Below are 22,738 nucleotides of genomic sequence, written 5' to 3' on the forward strand. Positions count from 1 at the left end.
CATGGATCTAGGTCAGCCGAGTTTTCGTACCGACCGGCTCTTCGGATCGGCCGTGGCGGACCACACTCAATTCAACGGTCACGGAAACTCGATCGAGTCCACAAGCACTAAGATATGCCCGGGCCAACCATCCTGATCGAGGGTGAAATTGGGTCGAAATCCAACGGTCGAATGCTTAAAATCGTCGCGCAAGCGCACGACTCGAATTTCATAAAAAGCTTATTAAATTCCAACCGTTCTCACACTCTTCACTCCGAACTCAATCAAATCGACCCAACACCGATCGACTTGATTTTTGAGGTGAAGACCAAGCCCAACTCGGTGACCAATGACTAAGATCATCGCCATCGGACTTTCGACGCGCGGTCAGGTCCGATCCCGATCTTCCAAAAATTCCCCGAACAACTGGATTTAGCGATGGATCCCGGATTTCCGAGTAACGTAGCGCTCACTAATCTGCACGTTTAGAGCCATGCGAGATACAATTTAAAGTGATTGATGCGAATTTCACAAGCAATCAAGTAGAGCGCTAATTACCCCAAAAACAACTACTTAAGGAAAGATTAGCACAAAATTTCCAAGGTCGTTACTCAGACTAGCAGATTAGTTCTGATGGTGGACTTCGCTTCAGAGGCCGATTATGTATCTTGGATATTCCTGAGTTGCACAGAGATATTATGACTGAGGCACATCGATCGCGGTTCTCTATCCAACCTAGCTCGACGAAGATGTATCGCGATATGAGGTGTCGGTATTTTTGGGTAGGGATGAAGCACCAGATAATCAGTTTTGTGGCCTAGTGTGATAGGTGCCAGTGTGTCAAGGGCGATCATCAGAGACCCCCAGGTCCCTTTCAGCTATTGAGCGTTCTGTTGTGGAAATGAGAGCACGTATCCACCGATTTTATCATGGGTTTGTCCAGGACTTAACGCAGTCACGATGTCATCTAGGTTGTCGTCGATGGTCTGATGAAGTCAGCACATTTTCTTGTCATTCATGAGACCTGGCATATGGATCGGCTCGCCAAAATGTTTGTTGATGAGATCGTGAGATTGTATGGTGTTCCTATCTTGATCGTTTTAGACCGAGACCCAAAGTTTACGTCTCAGTTTTGAGGGAGCTTTCAGAGAGCGATGGGTACTGATTTGTAACTTAGCACCACGTACCATCCAAAGACCAATGGCCAGACTGAGAGGGTCAACCAGATCCTTGAGGATATACTTCGGGCCTGCATGATCGACTTCTCGGGTAGATGGGATGATAATCTGTGATTGGCTTAATTCGCATACAACAACATCTAGGTGACCATTGGCATTGGTCCTTTTAAGGCATTATATGGCAGACTATGCAGATCTCCAATTTGTTGGACCGTGGTCAGAGAGCGACGTCTCTTAGGTCCCGAGCTTGTGTACAAGACGTCAAAGGCTATCGATGTCAATATGCAAAGGATGCACACAGCTTAAAGCCGACAAAAGAGTTTTGCTGATCGTCGGCGTCGTCCCTTGGAGTTTGTTGTTGGGGACCATGTGTGTCTCAAGGTCTCACCCATGAAGGGTGTGGTTTTTTTTGAAGCGAAGGGTAAGCTTGCCCGGAGATTCATAGGACCTTTCGAGATCACCGGGCATGTTGGCGCCGTGGCCTATCGACTTGCCTTGCCATCTCAGTTGTCTAGCGTTCACAACATTTTTCATGTCTCTATATTGAGGAAATGTGAGTTACACATCGTTCCTGTTATTGATTGGCAGCCGTTGGAGGTTCGTGAGGATGCTTCTTACATTGAGCAGCCAGTTCATATCCTTGATCGAAAGGAGCAGCTCCTCCGGACCAAGGTCATTCCCATGGTGAAGGTGCAGTGGGGCCATCATAGTGTGGATGAGGCATCTTGGGAGGGCGAGCCTGAGATTTGAGAGTGTTATCCCCATCTTTTCGATGTATGATTGTATGTTGTATTGTGTTTTGATTATATATGATGTTATGTTTTTTTATTCCCTTATGAGTTATGTGTACTTATGATGGTAGTATAAATTTTGAAGATGAAATTTTTATTAGGTGGGGAGAGCTGTAAGGCCCATATCCTAATTCGTACTGTTCCACAAACTCCTATGATCCTTTCCGGTGAATTTCAGTAACCTGCGACATATAATCGATGTTTACACGCAACCCTAAGTCGTATCTTGTAGATCTGAGTTAGCTTAATCCGAGACTTGTACCATTATGACTGCACTGTCGCCGCGGTTCCAACGCCGCGTCTTGCACACTGATTCGATACCCTAACCAGAAGATGTGGGCCCGCGTTTATTTCGAAGAAACACCAAGCATTTGCGAACCTAGGAGAATCTCTACAACCGATCCCATCAATCAATCAACCAATCAATTGAAGTACACAACCCATGCTTTCTTTCTCCCCAAGTCAAGCAATCTACCCTAAGTCAACTCTCAAGTCAAGTCCATCTATCACTCCATCCATCACTCACATGCATCACCTCTCTCTTACAACCACCCCTTCTCTCTCTCTTTCTCTACACAATTTCCAAACAACAAAAAAGTGGTGGACGACCAAGCATTTCCAAGGAGAGAAAGTGTGTGTGTGTGGCCCACTTCCTATTCCAAGATCCACCATCCTAGCCCTTCAATTCTCATCACCTTCCATCAAAGTGAGACACAAAAATATTGGCATTCCATCGGACTAAGAAGATCAGATGGTGGGTGTTTCTATAGGCCTAGATTTCATTTTCTTATGATGGGCCAAGTGAGGCCTACAGATTGATGGTATGGATCTCACTTTGGACCCTAGATGTGGCCGATGGCCCACCTTGATTCTCATGATTATTCCATGATGGGGCCATTCTCCATGGACCCCATCATGATATTTACTTTCTAGTATGAAAGGGGTCATCTTGACCTTCCATTTTTGGTGGAGAAGGAATCTCCACCATTGATTTTGATTTGGTGGGCCCACATGTGTTGGGACCCACTTGATGTATGTCGTGATGTACGGAAGGGAGGGCCTATAGTGTCGGGGTCCCTCCATCACTCTCTCTCTCTCTCTCTCTCTCTCTCTCTCTCTCTCTCTCTCTCTCTCTCTTCCCTTGTTGTTGGCCCAATGATGTATGCAATTTATCCATCTCATCTACCTTCGTGGGACCCACTTAATGGACGTGTTGGATCTACACCATCCAAGTCATGTGGGCCCTACCTTAATGGTGAGGAGAAAACACAAATATCGGATCGATCCAAATCAAGTGGGCCACGTCCATGTGGGACCCACCTTGATAATATATTCAAGCCTTCCATCCAACGTCCCTGGACGCTGGACGTGGGTTCCGTGAAGTGTGAATAGACAGTGGACGTACTGACAGCAACAAAAATATTAGCTTGATTCCAAACTTTTGGGTGGGCCGCTCATGTAGGCCCTGCCTTGGTGTATGGGGCTGATCCACGCCATCCATCCCATTCCCCAGTTCGTTTTAGGTGTTTAGCCGAAAAATGAAGTTAATTTGATTATCTGGCTAGCCATTTCATAGAAAACAGTGATTGTATCGTTAAAATCCACTCTGATGTTTCTACACATCAAATATTAGGCTCATTTGGTCTGTCTTGAGCCATAGAGTCCAATGGGTGGGGTGAATTCTCCTGATGCGGGCCCCACCTAGGAAAAACCTCCGAAAATAAAAAAAATAAAATAAAAATAAGTGTAGCAAGTGTTGTCACTGACATCCAAAGGACACTGCAGCACCGTCCTGCTACTACGCCATTAGACGGAGAGGGCTGGGACCGTGGGTCCCAGCCACAATCCATGTGTTTTATCAATGTCGTCCAGCCATTTTGTTGGGCTGCTGGATGGCTAGTGGACCCCACCATTGATGTCTGTGTTACATCTAAACAGTCCATCCAGTTAGGAGTTGCCTTCAGGCTTAAGACAAAATGAGGCAGATCTGCCTATCAAGTGGACCACACAGCAAAAGCAGTGGGGATTGAGCGTCTACCATTGAAACCCTTTTTATTATTACAGAAGTTTTGGATCAATATGAAATTTGTTTTCCTCTTAATTCAGGTCTTTAAGACCTTATGAACAGATTGGATGGAAAATCAACGTTATGGTGGGCCCTGATCAAGAGGTGTTGTTATATCTACTACGTCCATCTGTGAGGGCCCACCTAGATGTATGTATTTTATATTCACAACATCCATTCACGTGGCCCCCACATGATGTACGTGTTGTACCCAAGCTGTCCATTTGATGGGCTCATTTGGAATGAGTCGGGCCCACCCCATTATGTTGTATATAAGGCCCATTTGAGGAGGCCCACCTTGATGTGTACAAGGCCCATTGTTGAGGTCACCTTGATAGAGATGAGGCCCATGTGATGCGGCCCATTTGATGTATTTAAGGCACATGGGTTGAGGCCTAATGGGATGTACACAAGGTCCATTGCAATGTGTGATTCCACCATGGTGTATATAATGATGTCTATGGCAGGTCATGCCTTGGGAGCAATGATGGTTTGACGCCCACATTGTAAAAGTAATGTTGGTTAAATGTTCGTATTGTAACTCTCCCTAGGGCCCATTGATAGGCCCATACTGGTTGTGTGTAGACCGTCTAGGCCCATCTTCCTTGTGAGGATAGTTCATCAGCATATAACATGCTTAGTATAATTTCATGACTCATGTCATACGCCTAGCGACATCAAGGCTGTAGCCTCCACAGGTTCAGATACCGAAAATACTTGGTTCTAGCACTGTGTACACTTAGGATGTCCTTGGGTGAAAGTCCTAGAACCTTTTTAGTACTAGGAGATGCTCCAACGTCTAGACCGAGTGGATACACGAGCGAAGGAGTGCCAAATAGCAGTAGGCCGCATCTCCCACTGTGTCATGGTCGGTTGGAAGGGGGTGTGCCTTTATCCACCTGAGTGAGGGGGTTGTAAGCTAGGCTGAGTTTGACCAGCTCACAAATGAGTCCGCTATCGATGAGTTGGGTAGGTATTGGCAGACTACTGGTCAGGCAGATAGTGTGCTCTATTCCACTTACTGGGCTATGCAGCTAGGGAGGCAGTAGTCAGTGTGAAGTGTATTAGACCCTGGTGATATCTCAGAGGGAAACTGTACTGATATGTGTACTTAATGAGTACTGGCATGCTTGCTTTACATCTTGCATATGACATTTGGTTACATAGGCCTCGCATTGCATGACCTTAGTATGGCCGATAACATTCATGCCTTACATCACACAACTTTGGTACAACTAATAACATTCTTGGATTTACCCATATATTTTCGCATTACTCTGATATTGTATACTTGGCACTTGACTTGTGCACACACTTACACCACCCTCTAAGCTTTTGTAAGCTTATGCACGACTATTGCATGCAGGTGACGTTAGTTCGCAGCAGCATTGAGGCAGGAGCACGTATTAGATAATTTGGAGCCTTTTGATCACTTTGTATTTCCCTTTCTACATTGTACTTAAAGTTTTTGATATAGTGGATATGTGGTGATGTTGTTTTGGTGACTTAATTATGTTGTGGTTGTGCTCCATTTCAAAAAACAATCATACTGAAAAATCCTCCTTGTAGGATCCCAAGGTCGAAATCTGACATATGAGTGCCGGGAGCTGAGAATGGGGCACTACGGAGGCTGTCGGCGCTAGATTCGTCGATTGAAAATTTTGTGAGCCCGTTTTCTGAGTTTGGGGCATGACAACTTCCCTCACCACTATCGATTGCTTCATCTTTCTTCACTTCTAAGGGAGCATAGAATTCGATCGGCTCTGGATATCTTGCATTGGACTTAACATGAAATCTTTTTGGAATGAGGGAAAATGGTTTACTCCTTTCAGCATGCGGGAGAGATACTGTGTAATTTAACTGCAGAATTTTCAATTGTTCTGGCGATAGTAATGTTAATAGCGGTTGTCTAGGCTGTTGCAGATGTTTCAGGACAAAATAGTACTTCTTTTTCGCCTTTTCTGCTATAGACAACTTCACTTCTTTTTCTTTCAGTATTTCCATGCAAGCATTTTCTCGGGCCTTGTTCTCATCATCCTCCTTTCCTTCCTCACTGGCGAATGCATCATAATAACTCACATCTGTGAAAAAAGCTTTAACTTCTGTATATGGTCTTGCATCAGCTAATACTTTGTGCTGTACCCCGTCTTTGCAGTATTTGAAACACTGGTGCAGGGTAGAAAGTATGATGCCATACTGTTGCATCCACGGTCTTCCCAGAAGAAGATTATATGTAGTCACAGCATTTATAACGTGGTAGATGACGTTTATAGTTAATTCTCCTATCTCCAGCGTTATTGTGATCTTACCAAGCACACGCTGTCCGTCTTGATTAAAGCCCTGTACCATCATTCCATTATGGCGTAGATTCAAGCATCGATAACCTAATTCATTCAGCATTGTCAATGGCAACAGGTTTACAACAGACCCATTATCAAGCATTATTCGCTTTACTTGTTTACCGCGAATATGACCCACTATCATTAACGGCCTATTATGTTCCCCATCACAAACTAGGTCTTCATCGAAGAAACATATAACTGGTATACAATCTTCTCATTTCTCATTCTCCATCTCAGTCAGCAACACTCCTCTTATACCTTCAACAGATAAGGCTTTAATCAGGCTTTGTCGGGAGTCTTCTGATAGTTTTAAAGCATCATAGACACTCAATCGAGCTAGAATGCCTTTCAAGTGGCTTATAAAATCATAAGTCACTTTCTCTGTCTTCTTCCCCTTTTCTTTTTAACCGTTGTTATTGTTGTTGGCGTGATTCTTGACTACTTGTCTTTGGTTTTTCACGTTTCGAATTTGGTGGACTGGCCATCTTCTTCCCTGATCGCAAGGTAGTCATTGCAACTTTCCCCATTGTTTTCTGATTATCCACCCTTGTCCTTCACTGATAATCTTCTCGCAAGGTAAGCACGTTTACTGTCACACTTCTGTCTCTTTCTTTCTCTTTCCCGACTATTATCTCACCCATGTTTATCATTCTTTGTATAATACACTTCAATGTATAACAGTTTTCCATCGGATGCCCTACTATGCGATGATAGTGACAGAAGTCTCTTTCTTTTGTTTTAGATGCTTCTTCGGGACGTTTTGACAGGGACAATTTAATTGTTCTAGCTTTTAACAACTGATTCATCATAGAGAGTACATCCTCTCTTTCAAATTCAAAACCCTCGTGAGAATTCAATGATCGGGGTTTTTTGTCGTAAAACCTTCCTCTGGGGCAATTCGACTCTTCTTTCATTTTTGTCCTTTTACCCTTTACTTCTCTCATGTCCTGGCTTCTCTTTTCATGCTCAACCACATTTGTGATCAACTTCTAGGATCCTCTTCTAATCATTTCATAATTGAACGCCGGCATTTTTCGAGTCATCAGTTCTAGAGCATGCGCTTTTGTAGCCAAGTGGCGGAAGGTTCTGATGTCAGCACTAGTGAGACCAAACGCTACTCCAATTTCCATATAGTTTAGGCATATTTTCACCTGTTCTTTTTCTTCTAGCAATTGTCTGCAAGAAGCCCCCAAGGTCTTCCATCTGTCTATAAATTTTTCCACTGGCTCTCCCTCTCTCTGTCGCACCGAAGCTAGTTCTGTGATACTGACATCACGTTCTGATGAGAAGAAGTTTGACATAAACATGTCTTGCATCTGTTCCCATGTTCTTATCGACTCAGCTGTTAGGCTAGAATACCACCTGAACGCTTTATTCGTCAGAGAAGACCTAAATAATCGGAGGCAATACTGAGGCACTGTGGAGAAATTCCCTATACTAGTGATGCAGTGCATCAAGTGTTCTTCTGGTGACCCATCCCCGTTGAATTTCTAAAAGTCAGGATGCTTGAAATTGTTCAGAAATGGGATATATTCTACTTCTCCAGTATGGTGTTCGATATCTGAATCTCCCTGTGCCCTCACATTCTCTTTCTGACCTAACCGCTTCTTCGACAACTTGTCATACTTCTTCCTGTGTCACTGCTCTCATCATGGGGGCAAATCCATGTGACCCGTCCTTGGCAGCTGTGACCCTTCAGGGTGCTGCTCATGTTCATTCGCATTATCGGTCACTGGGGGTGCCGCCATTCAGGCTACGTTATGTGCAAGAGTCCCCAAGGCCTCCCAGAGGTTTTTGCATTCTTGCATTAGTGCTTTCTGTGCCTCTGTCATTTCAGCGATTCGATCCTCTGTAGTTGGAGAGGACCCTCGGTTTGTTCTGGCCATGTGAACGGTAGCCTCTCCATTCCCGGACGATGTAGTAGTCAAAGCTGAATGGGAGTGTATTGATGTTATAGGAGTCGCCGAAAGAGGAGACTCATATGATCTTTGTGTATTTCTAGAGTAACCGGCCGATTAGGAAGACAGAGATTGGTGATGTGGATCCTGGTAGGCTTGTCAATAAAGCCTTTCCTTTCTGCTCTCTTGTCCACCGGGAGCTCTTAATAGGCAAGGTAGGGAAATCTTGTGCGACTGGTAGAATCATCACTTGCGTAGGGTAGATTGTTGGGGGAGAGAGTTCAGGATGTTTCCTGGCTGTATTTCGCGTTATCGATCCCCTATCTCTTCTCAATGATGCATTCGCTCCTGTCACAGCGATATTTCAGGTTCTTGTCCTTCTGTGAGTGATGATGATCCAGTCATCTCTTTCTTCCTATGCAATTGGTGAAGCTGTATAACTGTAGTAGTTGCCCGTGGCTCCATATGCTTGGTTGATGTTGCTTTCTTAACATACTCTACAACAAAACCCCTCGTAGTGAAGTAGAAGACTGTATTCTTCTGAATGGTTGCCATTGATTGGTTGGTTGGAATATCTTCTCCTGAATTCTCCATATTGTAAAACAACATAAATTAGTAAGTAAAATCAAGTTATATTCTAATTTGGAGATGAAAGGTAGGATGTTCCCACTGAGAGTCACCATTTTGGTGCCTGTAAGGCACCAAACAGTTGTGATTATCTTTCGTATAGTTCTTAGGTTAATATTTAAGTGAATAGGTGAAAATATTGCCCCGCAGAGTCACCATTTTATTTTGAATTAAGAAACAAATGCATTCAATTTGGGAAATTATCTTATTCACTTAATTATGAACGAAAGAAAATAAAGAAGATAATCACATTATTTATTCATTTCAAGTTCTTTCACACATCTTTTTCTCCTTTGATTCCAAAATAAAATGTTCATGACTTGTAATAAAAACAAATAAAGTTCTCCTGTGTTAAAGCAATACTTGTTAGAAACGCCATATGTTGCAGACTGTTGTGCACTGAACATTGAACACTGTTGTGTGCTCGTTAATAGTGTTGTGCGCCCAGATCTATTGTGCACTCAAATCTGTTGTGTGCCCAGCAGTGTTGTGTGCCAATAGTGTTGTGCACCGACGGTGTTGTGCACCATACAACACCTATCCCGCACAATGCATGCGAGCTCTACCTCTCTCTCTTCTTGGAATCTTCTTCTGCTTCTTGATTGGCTGCTTATGACCCCTTACTGATGAGTCAGGGGTATTTATAGCCTTCTCACACGTGCAAACATGCCACGTAATCATTGTGCGGAATCCTTTGTGCGGCCTTCACTGTGCGGAGTCCTCTGCATGGCCTTCAGTGTGTGGAGTCCTTTACGCGACCTTTAGTGTGCAGAGTCCTTTGTGCGCACTTCACTCCTCTTGTCGCACAACATCACTAATGCACAATGAATATCTGGGCACAGTAACTATCTACGGACAATTACCTGTGCACAATTGTGATCTGCACACAATGACCTTCTTCGCACAATAGCGATTTGTGCATAATGGCTATCCGCGCACAATGACCTGCACACAATGCATATCAGTTATCTTTCTCTCTCTCTTTTTTATGTCTCAACACATACATCAAGGAGGGTCGCATAAGTGGACGGCATAGATGAAATAATTACAACATGGTGGGCCATGTGATTACACAGCAGGTGGGCCCTGCTCATGGTAGATGGGCCCCATCAAGTGGACCGCGTGGATATGAAACACATACATCATGTGAGTCCCACCATCAGTGCGGATTTATAACACATACATCACGTTGGGACCCCACCGTCAGTACTGGATGGTGAGAATAAAATACATATATCACGGTGGCTCACCACAGATGGTTGGCATGGGTGCATCATGCATCATGGTGGGGTCCACGTCAGCGTGGCCCACCTGCTTTAGATCAAGGCGATATTTGTGTTTCCTTTCCATTTAGCAGGTCAATGGATGGAACAATGCATATATCACGGTGGGTCCCACACACGTGGCCCACCAGAGGTTTGAATCTGCCTCACGTCTAGATGGACGGGGAGGATATAACAATTACATCACAGTTGGGTTTCCACCGTCCAGCAAATTGGACGGTGCAAATGAATCATATGCATTACGGTGGTCCCACATGGTAGGACACATGTGTCATGAAGGTGACCCCAAGCCAGGGATGGACAACTGAAAGAACATATACATCATGGGGTCCATGAAGCTTGCTGACGTCAACCAGCAGCTGATAGTTGCATGAGACCCACCGTCCCTACAATGGTTGGACGGTATGGATACAACACATGCAACATGAGGGTCACACTGTCCACGTATGGATAGCATGGACAAAACATACATCAGTGGGCTCCACCGTCCATTATTAGATGGTGGACAGCATGGATATACATACAGCAGGTGGTGTCCCACCATGGATGGACGGTGTGTGTACAAAATACATACATCTGGTGGGGGCCACATCCCAACTGGACGTTGAGGACCTCACACGTGCGGTTGGGTCCCACCGTCTAAAAAATGGATGGACGGTTGGGATATACACATACCTCGTGTTGGGACCACAGAACTTGCTGACGTCAGCAGTAACCACAGCTGCTAGGTGGGCTATTGGCCCACCCTCCAAAAGATGGACGGCCTAGATTTCACATACAACAGGGTGGGTCCACGTGGTGTGGCCCACCAGAGATTTAGATCAGCTGATGTTTGTGTTTTGCCTACGTCCAGCAGCGCCTGCTGCTGGTTGGCGCACATACAGCACATATATATGGTGGGGTACACATCAGTGGGCCACCTCACTAATCTAGTAATTGTATTTTCCCTTCATCTGGGCCTGTCAAAATCGATAGCTGGGGGTGGGCCGGCTGGATGTGGCATCAAAGTGGGTCCCTGATTTGGACAGCGGATGTGGTCCGCTAAATGGATAGCATGGATAAAAATCATGCATCAAGGTGGGCCATTGTTGAGGGTCAAATATTGCATATCAGAACCCAGTTATTGCCAGGATTTACAAACATAGTATTGTTTAACGGCCTGATTTAATCATGTTTGTGATGCAAGGCGTATTCACGAGCTTGGACTGGAAAAGGGTACTAAAAGCATGGATTTAATGGTCTGAAAGCACCAGAGCATGGGACGGACCCTAGGAGACCAAGATCGACAGATTTGCACGCCAGGGATCCAAGAAAATTGAGAAATTGAAGCTCAAGTGGCCTGAAAAGTGTCTAGAATGCAAGATCATAGGGTTCCCATCATCTGATCAGTTCAAAACTCCATACGTGGCCTGAGGACTATAAATGAACCGTACACGTAAAATTTCATCCATTGGATCGCTGCAGAAGTGGCCCAACGGTCATTTCAGCCCACAATTTACTGATCTGGGGCCCACCTGATCTCTGGATACGCCTCATCTTCGGTCTCAACATCTTAATTTTGACGATTCAGAAGATGGACGGTGCAGATTCCTCGCGAACATCATATGTGGATCCCATATGAGACAGATGTGCATGGTGCATAAGTGCACTAGCCGTGCACGGCATTAAAAGAAAAAAATCAAATCGTCTCTGACTGAGACTCTTCTTCAGCGTCATGATCCTTTCTTCCAGCGTCCGCACACGGACGTGCGGACGAATCTTTGTGGGGCCCACCACGCATCAAAGGGCAGATCCGGACCGTCTATAAGACGCACGTGCCCCCTATCACTCAGGCCTAGGTGGATGAATGTCAACCGACACCGGAGATTGGTTTTCAAGCGTTAAAATGGACGACGGACGGCTGAATGAAAACATCCATGGACCACACCGATTTGGATCCAAAAACAGTGATCCCCGCATGGTTTTTCGAGCAGAATACAGTGGACGGAGTGGATTTCCCAAAACAAAATCTATGTGGGCCCCACCAACTTCGACAGCGAGCCAGCGTGCGCAGGCCCTGTTTTCACGTCCGGTTGAGTCCGAAATTTGCGGGGGACAGTGGGCCACGCTCATCGATAATTTGAGTGATCCATACCGTCCAATGTGTCCACAGGGAGGCCAATATTCCAGCCAAGATCTCAGAAATGACGGATGGTTTGATATCCCGCCACAAATACAACCCAAACGCAAGATATTTTGCATTTTCACTGCGAACGCGAATGCGACTGCGTAAATAGCTATCCTTCTCTCCCTACGCAACAACTCAGACTTGGGCATGAAGTCTTTGATTCGCAGGGGACCAGGATATAAAGGAAGAAGAACCAGGAACGTGGGGAAGGGGAAAAAAATAGCTTGAAGAGGCAGCCGTGAACAAAGGCGGAGCTTAGTTTTCTGCTGGCACGTGGGAGGTTGGTTACTGCTACACGTCAGGGAGAGAGAAAGAGAAAAGAAGGGGAGGAAGACGTGGCTGGAGGCTGGGGACGAACAGGGTTGCGGGCTTGGATGATTGCAAGAAGAGGGTTAGCCATTGAAAGTTTTAATGTTTTATTTATTATTTATTTATTTATTTGAGAGATCAAACCCAATCATGTGTGGCTAAACCTCTTAGCTAGGGCTAAGAGGTGAAGCCTGTAGCGAGATGGGAGATACTGTTTCATGCGTTTAAGTTAAAATTTCTGAACTGAACTTGGTTTTAAGTTGATTATTAAAAGAATATTCTTTTCAGTCTTTAATGGTCTATTGTGACTGAAATTACAATGGGTTTGCAATGGCTTTTGAATATTTCTTCTTCCCCTTTTTATGTTTATGAAGTCAGGAAGCCCTGTTGTTCATCATTGTCCCATGGGCATGGTAGGATGACAGTACCCTTCCTGATCTTCATACATTGTTGATTAGTTGGTAATTAGTTTAATCCTGTTGTTTGCTTTGTCTCCTGGGCATGGTTAGATGATGGAATCCATTCTAATTCATATACTTTTTCATCTCTTAAAAACCAGATCAAGTAAGTTCAGTTTGAATTCCATAATCCTTGATGCAGGCATAAGATCTCCCTGATCTCTACAAGTGGATCCTCTGAATCCCTAGTTTCCTTCCTCTGAATTCCTTAAAGTTTTAGATAATTATTCCACAATTATTCCTTAAAATTCTACTTGATTAGATCACATCTTAGTCTAGTTCTAGTTCTACTTGGTTTCAGATAACGTACAGGTATCAGTCCCTGTGGATTCGACCTCGGTCTTGCCGAGTTTATTACTAAATCACAACCCTATACTTGGGGATTGAACAAGTTTTTGGCGCCGTTGCTGGGGACTGACGGTTACGATTCTCTGAAATTAATTGGTTTTAGGATTAGTTTAAGATTAGGATTTTACTAACCTTAGTTTTTTATTTATTTTTATTTGAGTTCAAAACTAACTTGTTTCCTGTTTGGACCATGCTTTAGCCCCATGTGACTATGAAATTATACAAAATTTAGGCCTCAATTTATGATCGTACACCGTTGAATGTTGACTGCCTTAAAACTAATTCCTTCATTTTGGTAGAAAAGGTGAGATTTCAGATTTAGGCTTTTTCCACCATCGATCAACTATCAAAATTTTTCCAATCATTTGTCTCTCTTGACTATACATTTTTCCCAAATTTAGGCCCTGATCATTAGGCATGGATCATTAATAGAGATCAAGACCATTTTTTATACTAACAATGGATGAATTAGATTTAAAGAAAGATTGTCATAAATAGGTTAATTAAAATTTTGGATCACCAAGAAAATCATATACTCCGACTCTATTCGACGACTCCAATATAATCGATGAATTAGATTTAAAGAAAGATTGTCATAAATGGTTAAATTGAATAAACCCAATCCAAGTGGGATGTGAAACACACCACCTCTCACATGCCCACTCCTTTATAAAGGGGGTGTGCGTCTCCTTCTCCACTCACACACCCATACTCTCACGTCCAATGGAGAGAGAGAGAGAGAGAGAGAGAGAGAGAGAGAGAGAGAGAAAGAGAGAAAGAGAAGCTTAAACGCTATCATCCTCTTCCTTCTCCACACGTATCGTCTCTCCCCCTTGCTCAATCGATGTTGTAGTTCATGTAAAAGCTTTCCTATATCGAGATCTAGGGTTTAGATGTAAGGTTAAGGTGAGGGATTCCTTTAAGATTACACTAAGTCGGGGTAATATATACATGATTTATCTTATTTTTGCATACCTTCATATTAATATGATTTATATCCCATTGCTTGATGAACTATTATGAATATTTGTCCCTGTGAGAATTATGGTTAAGGTATGATTTTAATTATGCGTGATTTATATGAATTTATATGGGATAATGGATACAAGCCTCGTCCTTTCCCAATTTTGTGAGCAACACGTGTTTACACTATATATTGAGTTGGCTTTTGCTCCTCTTTCCTTATTCTTATTGAGTTAGCTTATTTGTTACTCTTCTCTTTTATTGAGATAGCTTAATGCTACTTTTCTTATTTGTCAGGTTAGCCTTGTGCTACCTTCCTTTATGGCTTGAGCATGTGTCTTAGTATTTCAAAACTCACATAGTTCAATTTATTTTTCTATTGATGCAATGATGTGTTTGAGGTCTCACATCTAGTGATTCATATATTTTATTATGGACGTAATCCACTCTAGGGTAGTGACCCTCTTGGTCAATGCGTAATTCCATGGATTTTGGTGGTGATACATAAATCTATGTAAGTAATCTGCAATGCATGTTACATCACTTTTGGGATTGGATGTCGTAAATAGTCGCTTCATGAACAAATCGTATCATGTAATTCATCTGATCCGTGTGTTGTGTCGTCTTGAGGTATTCATGTAAATTCATGGTAGTGTTGGTGTCATGCCCCAAACCCAGAAACCGGGCTCACAAAAATCTCGATCACTGAATCCGGTACCGACAACCTCCGTAGTACCCCATTCTCGGCTCCCAACACGCATACGCCAAATTCTGATCCTGGGATCCTACAAGGAGGATTTTTCAACGTACATTTATCTCGTAAGAAGCATAACCACAAGTATACCCAAATCACAAAGGCAACATCATCATCACATATCCACTAATATAAACATTTGAATATAGTACTAAAAGGGATAATACATATATCGAAAATTAAAGCTCAAGAAGACCGCTGCACGCTCCAAGCTCAATGATGTTGCAACCTAACATCACCTGCACGCATCTATCGTGTATAAGCTTATAAAAAGCTTAGAGGGTGGTGTAAGTGTGTGCATAAGGTAAGTGTCAAGTATGCAATACAATATCGGAATAAGCGAAAATACTGATAAGATCATGAATCATACAATATTAGAGTAAGTGGAAATATAATAGTAAGTTCATGAGTGCCATCAGCCGTACCAAGGCTATGCGATACAAGGCATGAATGCTAACGGCCATATTAATGCAGAAACATGGCAACCCAAAATGCTAAATGTTGTGGATGCAATGCAATATGCAATGCGAATGAAATGAACAAGCTAGAGTGAAGTCGGGATGATAGTACATAGTATTGCAGGCTATGGGGTCCATCACAAGGGACTTCTATCCAAACCAGTCCCATACCTAAATTTGGATAGTCAGACTCAATGTGGTAAACCCTGAACTCAGGTTAGTCACATTCCCCAACCAAAATCCTGGCCATTGCAAAGGTACAGATAACAAATAGTTACGCACTACCAACCCGAGTGGATAGTGAATAAATGAATGAATGAGTATGCAACTCCTACTCAATAAGTCCACATATCAGTACTGTACATCTTTGGGATCATCACTGGGGTCTAGTACACTCCAAACCAGATTGCCGCCCCATCACGAGCAACCAGGTGAGTGGAAGAGACCTCATTATCCACCTAGCCAATAGTCAGCCAATACCTACCGGCACGTCAATAGCGGACCCATTTTTGAGTTGGTCAAACTCAGCCTAGTTTTGCATACTACGAATCGGGCGGATAAGGCCACACCCCCTTCCAACCGACCACGACATAGTGAGAGAGACACAGCCTACTATATTCTGTACTCAGGCACTCATATAATCCACTCGGTCTAAACGTTGGAGCATCTCCTGGCCATGAAGGTTTAAGGACTTTCACCCATGGACATCCAAAATGCCCAGATGCTCGAACCAAACATTTTTGGTGTCCCATCTAATCATCCACGACATGCCTGTGGAGGATACGGCCCTGATATTGCTAGGGCGTACAGTAATCACAACACACAATGCAAGATGCATGAATCATACAATCCAGTAATACATCAATCCTGCGCATACCGTGCGCTCATATGAGGCAATCTCCGCTTATCAAGGAGTCTCATAATAACCTGCCCGATGACATATGCAATGGTCAACCACATCTAATAATAAATATACATGAGCATGTACATGATGCTATGTTATCACATACTCATAATCGGTATCGACAATCGGCACCGATAATCGACATCGATAATCTGCCTCGATAATCGGCTTATACAATCGGCCTGATAATCATCCTCGACAATCAGTCTCAGCAATCAGAATCAGCCTCGAGCCTCGATAATTGGAATCAACATCAATAATCGGAATAGGCCTCAACAATCGAAATCGGCCTCGACAATCTGCCTAACAAACAGCCCAAGGGAAGGTCACAATGTAGACATTTAACCATCATTGCCCATCAATGTGGCCATTTAACTAACATTGCTCCCAAGGAGTGGCCCACATAAAGCCAAATGTATAATGGGCCCATGGCCTCACATAATGGCCTAATGTACATCACGATGGGCCTCACTCCAGGGCCTAATACACATCACAATGGGCCGAATACACGAGCCTAATATACATCACCATGGGCCACGACCCATGGTCCTCAAATACATCATAATGGGCTACAACCCATCGGCCTCAATATACATCATAATGGGCCACATCAATGGCTGCACCAATAGTCCTCATATAAACGAGTGGGCCGCATTAATGGGCCGCACCAATGGGCCTCATATACACAACAGGTGGGCCCTACTCATGGGCCTCAAATACATAACATGTGGGCCCTACACATGGGTCTCATATGCATCAAATGGGCCACGTATCTGGGCCTCGAATACATCAAATGGGCGACTTGACCTGGGCCTAATACATATCACAATGGGCCACGCGATATGGGCCTAATACATATCACAATGGGCCTCGTATACATTAAGTCGGGCCTCATGATATGGGCTTCAAATACAAAACAGGTGGGCCCCATCACATGGGCCAAAAATACAAACAGTGGACCCTGTACATGGACCAAAAATACATCATGATGGGCCTCATGGATGGGCCCACCAATGGGCCTCAAATGGGCTTGGACCACACCAAAAATCATTTCACTAGTTGCAGGTGTAACATGTATATCGTTGTACACTGTCATTCTATGGAGCACATGGCACTAATGATGATCAACACTATCCAACATTGGACGTGCAAATCAACATCGTCCAACCATTGTCCATGTAAATCAGCACCGTCTAAACATTGTCCAGCACCGTCCAACATAATCTGGATGGTGTGGATTATAATAAATAAATTAAGTTGGGTCCCACCGTCCTGATCAAGTGGATGGTGAAGGATATAACACATATCTCATGACTGAACCCACCGTCCTAACTCATGGATGATGGGGATATAGAATATATACACCAAGGTGGGTCCCACCCCCACACGTGCCACACATGTGGGGTGGCCCCATGTCCCAAAATAAAGGGACGGCTGGATAAATAGATATATCATGGTGCGCGCCACACCACCGTCCAGGTGGACGGTGTCGTTATAAAGCATATACATCAAGGTGGGTCCCACCAACCACAAGTGTCACATGTGTGGGGTGAGCCCACCTCCAAACAAATGGACGGCATGAATAATACACATATATTATGGTGGGGTCCACAAAATGGAAGGTCTAGGTGATCAGACCCCAATGCTGACGTCAGTACAGTGGGCCCACCATCCTGAAATTAGCTGGACGGCTGGGATGAAACAGATATATCATGGTGGAGTCCACTGCATGGACGGCACAGATAAAACCCATGTATTACGGTGGCATCCACTATCATGCCCCAAACCCAGAGATCGGACTTACAAGAATCCCGATCGCCGAATCTAGTGCCGACAACCTCCGTAATACCCCATTCTCAGCTCCCAGCGTCTATACACCCCATTCTAATCCTGGGATCCTAAAAGGAAGATTTTCCAACGTACATTTTTCTCATAAGAAGCATAACCACAAGTTTACCCAAATCACAAAGGCAACATCATCATCACATATCCACTAATATAATCATTTGAATAAAATGCTAAAAGGGAAATACATATATCGAAAATCAAAGCTCCAGAGGTCCGCTGCATGCTCCAAGATCCACGCTACTGAAACCTAACGCCACCTGCCCGCATCTATCATACATAAGCTTATAGAAAGCTTAGTGGGTGGTGAAAGTGTGTGAGCAGAATATGCGTGCTCAGAATGTAATATCAGAGTAAACGGAGATACCAATAAGTCCACAAGCCATACAATATCAGAGTAAGCAGAAATACTGACAAGTCCATGTGTCATCTAGTATCAGAGTAAGCAATATAAATTATTTATGCAAATGAGGAGTCAAAGAGAGCCAAATATCATATGGCGAGGGTACAATGCAATATGTAGATCTTGCTAAGTCCGTCTAGGTCATATAAGTGCAGAAACATAGCAACCCAAAATGTTAAATGTTGAAGATGTAATGCAATATGCGGTGCGAATGAAATGAACAACCTGGAGTGAATTTGGGATGATAGTACGTAGTATCGTAGGCTATGGGGTCCATCACAAGGGACTTCTATCCAAACCAGTCTCATACCTAAATTTGGATAGTCAGACTTAATGTTGTAAACTCCTGATCTCAGGTTAGTCGCACGCCCCAACCCAAATCCTGGCCATTACAAAGGTACACTTAACAAATAGTTGCACACCACAGCCCGAGTGAATAGTGAATGAATGAATGAGTATGCAACTCCTGCTTAATAAGTCCACATATCAGCACCGTACATCTTTGGGATCATCACCGGGGTCTAGTACACTCCAAGCTGGCTACCGCCTCAGTCGGCTGCGTAGCCCAGCGAATGGAAAAGACCTTACTACCTACCTACCAGTAGTATACCAATGCCTACCCAGCTCGTCGATAGTGGACCCATTTGGGAGCTAGTCAAACTCAGCCTAACTTATAGCCCCCTCACTTGAGCGGATTAGGCCACACCCCCTCCTAACTAACCATAACACAGTGGGATACGTGACCTAATGGTATTCGGCACTCGGACGCTCATGTATCCACTCGGTTTAGACGTTGGAGCGTCTCCTGGCCTCGGAAGTTTAGGAACTTTCACCCACGGACATCCAAAGTGCCCAGATGCTCAAACCAAACATTTATGTTGTTCCATCTAAATATCCACGACATGCCTGTGGAGGTCACAACCCTGATGTCGCTAGGGCGTACAATAATCACAATCACACAATGCAAGATGCATAAGTCATGTAATCTAATCATGCATCAATCCTGCGCATACCGTGCACTCATGTGGGATAACTCCACCTATCAGGAAGTCTCATAAATCATCTGCACTATGACATATGCAAGGGTCAATCACATCTCACAATAAACATGCAGATGATGCGTATAAGCATGTATCATGATGCTATGCTATCACATACTCATAATCGGTATCAATAACCGGTATCAACAATCGGCCTCGACGATGTGGACATTTATCAACATTGCTCCCAAGGAATGACCGACATAGAGCCTAACATATAGTGGACCCATGGCCTCACACAAGGACCTAATATACAACACCATGGGCCTCACTCAAGAGCTTAATATACATCACGATGGGCCTCTCACATGGGCCTCATATACATCACAATGGACTTCATCGCCTGGCCCTCAAATGTATCACAATGGGCCTCACCAAATAGACCTCATATTCATCACATTAGGCCTTAAACACGGGCTGCATATACATTACATAGGCCATATACACATCACAATGGGCCTCAACTACGGGTCACATATACATCATATAAGTCTCAACAATTGGCCTTGGCAATCGAAATCGACCTCGACAATCGAAATCGGCCTCAATAATCAGAATCAACCTCGATACTCGGCCTCGACAATCGTAATCGGCGTATATAATTGGCCTCGATAAATCGGAATCGGCCAATACAATTGACCTCGACAAATTGAAATTTGCCTCGATACTCGGCCTCGACAATCGGAATCGGCCTCGACAAATCGGAATCGGCCTTGATACTCAGCCTCGACAATCGGAATCAGCCTCGATAAATTGGAATCGGCCTCGATACTCAGCCTTGACAATCGGAATCGTCCTATACAATCGGCCTTGACAAATCGAAATCGGCCTCCATACTCAGCCTTAACAATCGGAATCGGCCTATACAATCGGTCTCGACAAATCAGAATCGGCCTCAATAAATCAGAATCATCCTCAATACTCGGCCTCGACAATTGTAATCAGCCTATACAATCGACCTCAACAAATTGAAATCGGCCACGATACTCGGCCTCGACAATCGGAATTGGCCTCGACAATTGGAATCGGCCTATACAATCGACCTCAACAATCAAAATCAGCCTCGACAATTGGAATCGACCTTGACAAATCAGAATCAGCCTCGATACTCGGCCTCAACAATCGAAATCGGCCTATACAATCGGCCTCGATACTCTGCCACCACAATCAAAATCGGCCTATACAATCAGCCTCAATAATCAGAATCGGCCTTAACAAATCGGAATCAGCCTCGACAAATCAGAATTGGCCTCGATACTCGGCCTTGACAATCAGAATCGGCCTCGATACTTGACCTTGACAATCGGAATCAGCTTATACAATCAGACTCAACCTCGACAAACGGAATCGGCCTCGTCAATCAGACTCGACCTCGACAAACGGAATCGACAATCGAAATCGGCCTAACAAAGGGCCGAAGAGAAGGTCACAATGTGGATATTTAACCATCATTGCCCATCAATGTGGACATTCAACCAACATTGCTCCCAAGTAATGACTCACATAGAGCCAAACATAAAGTGGGCCCATGGCCTCACACAAAGGCCAAGTATACATCACATGGGCTGCACCAATGAGCCTTATATTCATCAAGTGGACCGTGTCCACAGGCCACTCCATTGGGCTTCATATATATCAACTGGATAAATCAATGGGCCACATTAATGGGCCTAATACATATCACAACGAGCCTTGCCCATAGGCCACGAATACATCATAATGGGCCTCGCCCATGGGCCTAGAATACATCACAATGGGCCTCGCCCATGGGCCTCATCACTAGACCTCATATGTCAAGTGGGCCACATCACATGGGCCACATCACATGGGTCTAATATACATCGCAATGGGTCGCTCACACGGGCCTAAAATACATTAAGTCGAGCCCACCGTTCTAGGTGAACTATTTACACCACACATCTATTTTTTTGAGATCATTTTAGAACATTACCCAAAAATGAATTATATCAGAAGATCATCTGGACCATACCACAAATAGCAGTGGAGATAATGATTTTCACCGTTTAAGAATTCCAGGGCCCACCATAACATGTATTTTCCATCCAGTTTAATCATAAGGTCACAAGGACCTAGATTAAGAGGAAAAACAAATTCCACAATGGTCCAAAACTTCCGTGACCCCAAAAGGGTTTCAATGGTAAACGTTCAACCCCCACTAGTTTTTGCAGTGTGGTCCACCTGATCAACGGCTGGGTTGCACATATCACGATGTGGCCCACAGTGATGTATTTTGAGATCCAACCTATTCCTAAGTTAACATAAAGATAAGATGAAGTGAAAACAAAATATTAGCTTGATTTAGGAACTATTGTGGCCATTAGAAGTTTGAATGGTGGATGTCACTGCCCCAATTAATTTTCACTGGTGGGGTTCACTTGAACTTTATATCTAACCCATTCTTTCTCTCATTCTGTAAAGTGATCTCTCAAAATGGTTGGATGGTATAGATATAATACATGCATCATGGTGGGTCCCACCGTCCAAGGCTTAGACGGTGAGGATAGACATACATCACGGTGTGGCCCATAGCGCTTGCTGCGCCATTACAACAGTTATATAGCTGGTGTACGGTACCCAGCCAAGCTACTTTCCTCTAGCAAACGGGCCCTACAGATCAAACAGATGGACGGTGGGGATTAATACATACATCAAAGGTGGCCCCACCCCACACTTGTTACACGTGTGGGTGGGTTCCAACTGCCAGAGAAATGGGCAGGCGATCTGGATGGGGTCCACGCAGCAGCTGGCCCCCTCGTTCCTGCTATTTCAACGCAACAGGTGGGTCCCACGTAGGGCCCACCATTATATATATTATAATATATTATATTTTATTATATATTATATATTATTATTATTTTTAAAAGAGTGCTGAGTACACCCCACTGTCAGTTCACACTTCACTGAT

Source organism: Magnolia sinica, chromosome 3, assembly GCF_029962835.1.
Source record: "Magnolia sinica isolate HGM2019 chromosome 3, MsV1, whole genome shotgun sequence".
Taxonomy (NCBI): Eukaryota; Viridiplantae; Streptophyta; class Magnoliopsida; order Magnoliales; family Magnoliaceae; genus Magnolia; species Magnolia sinica.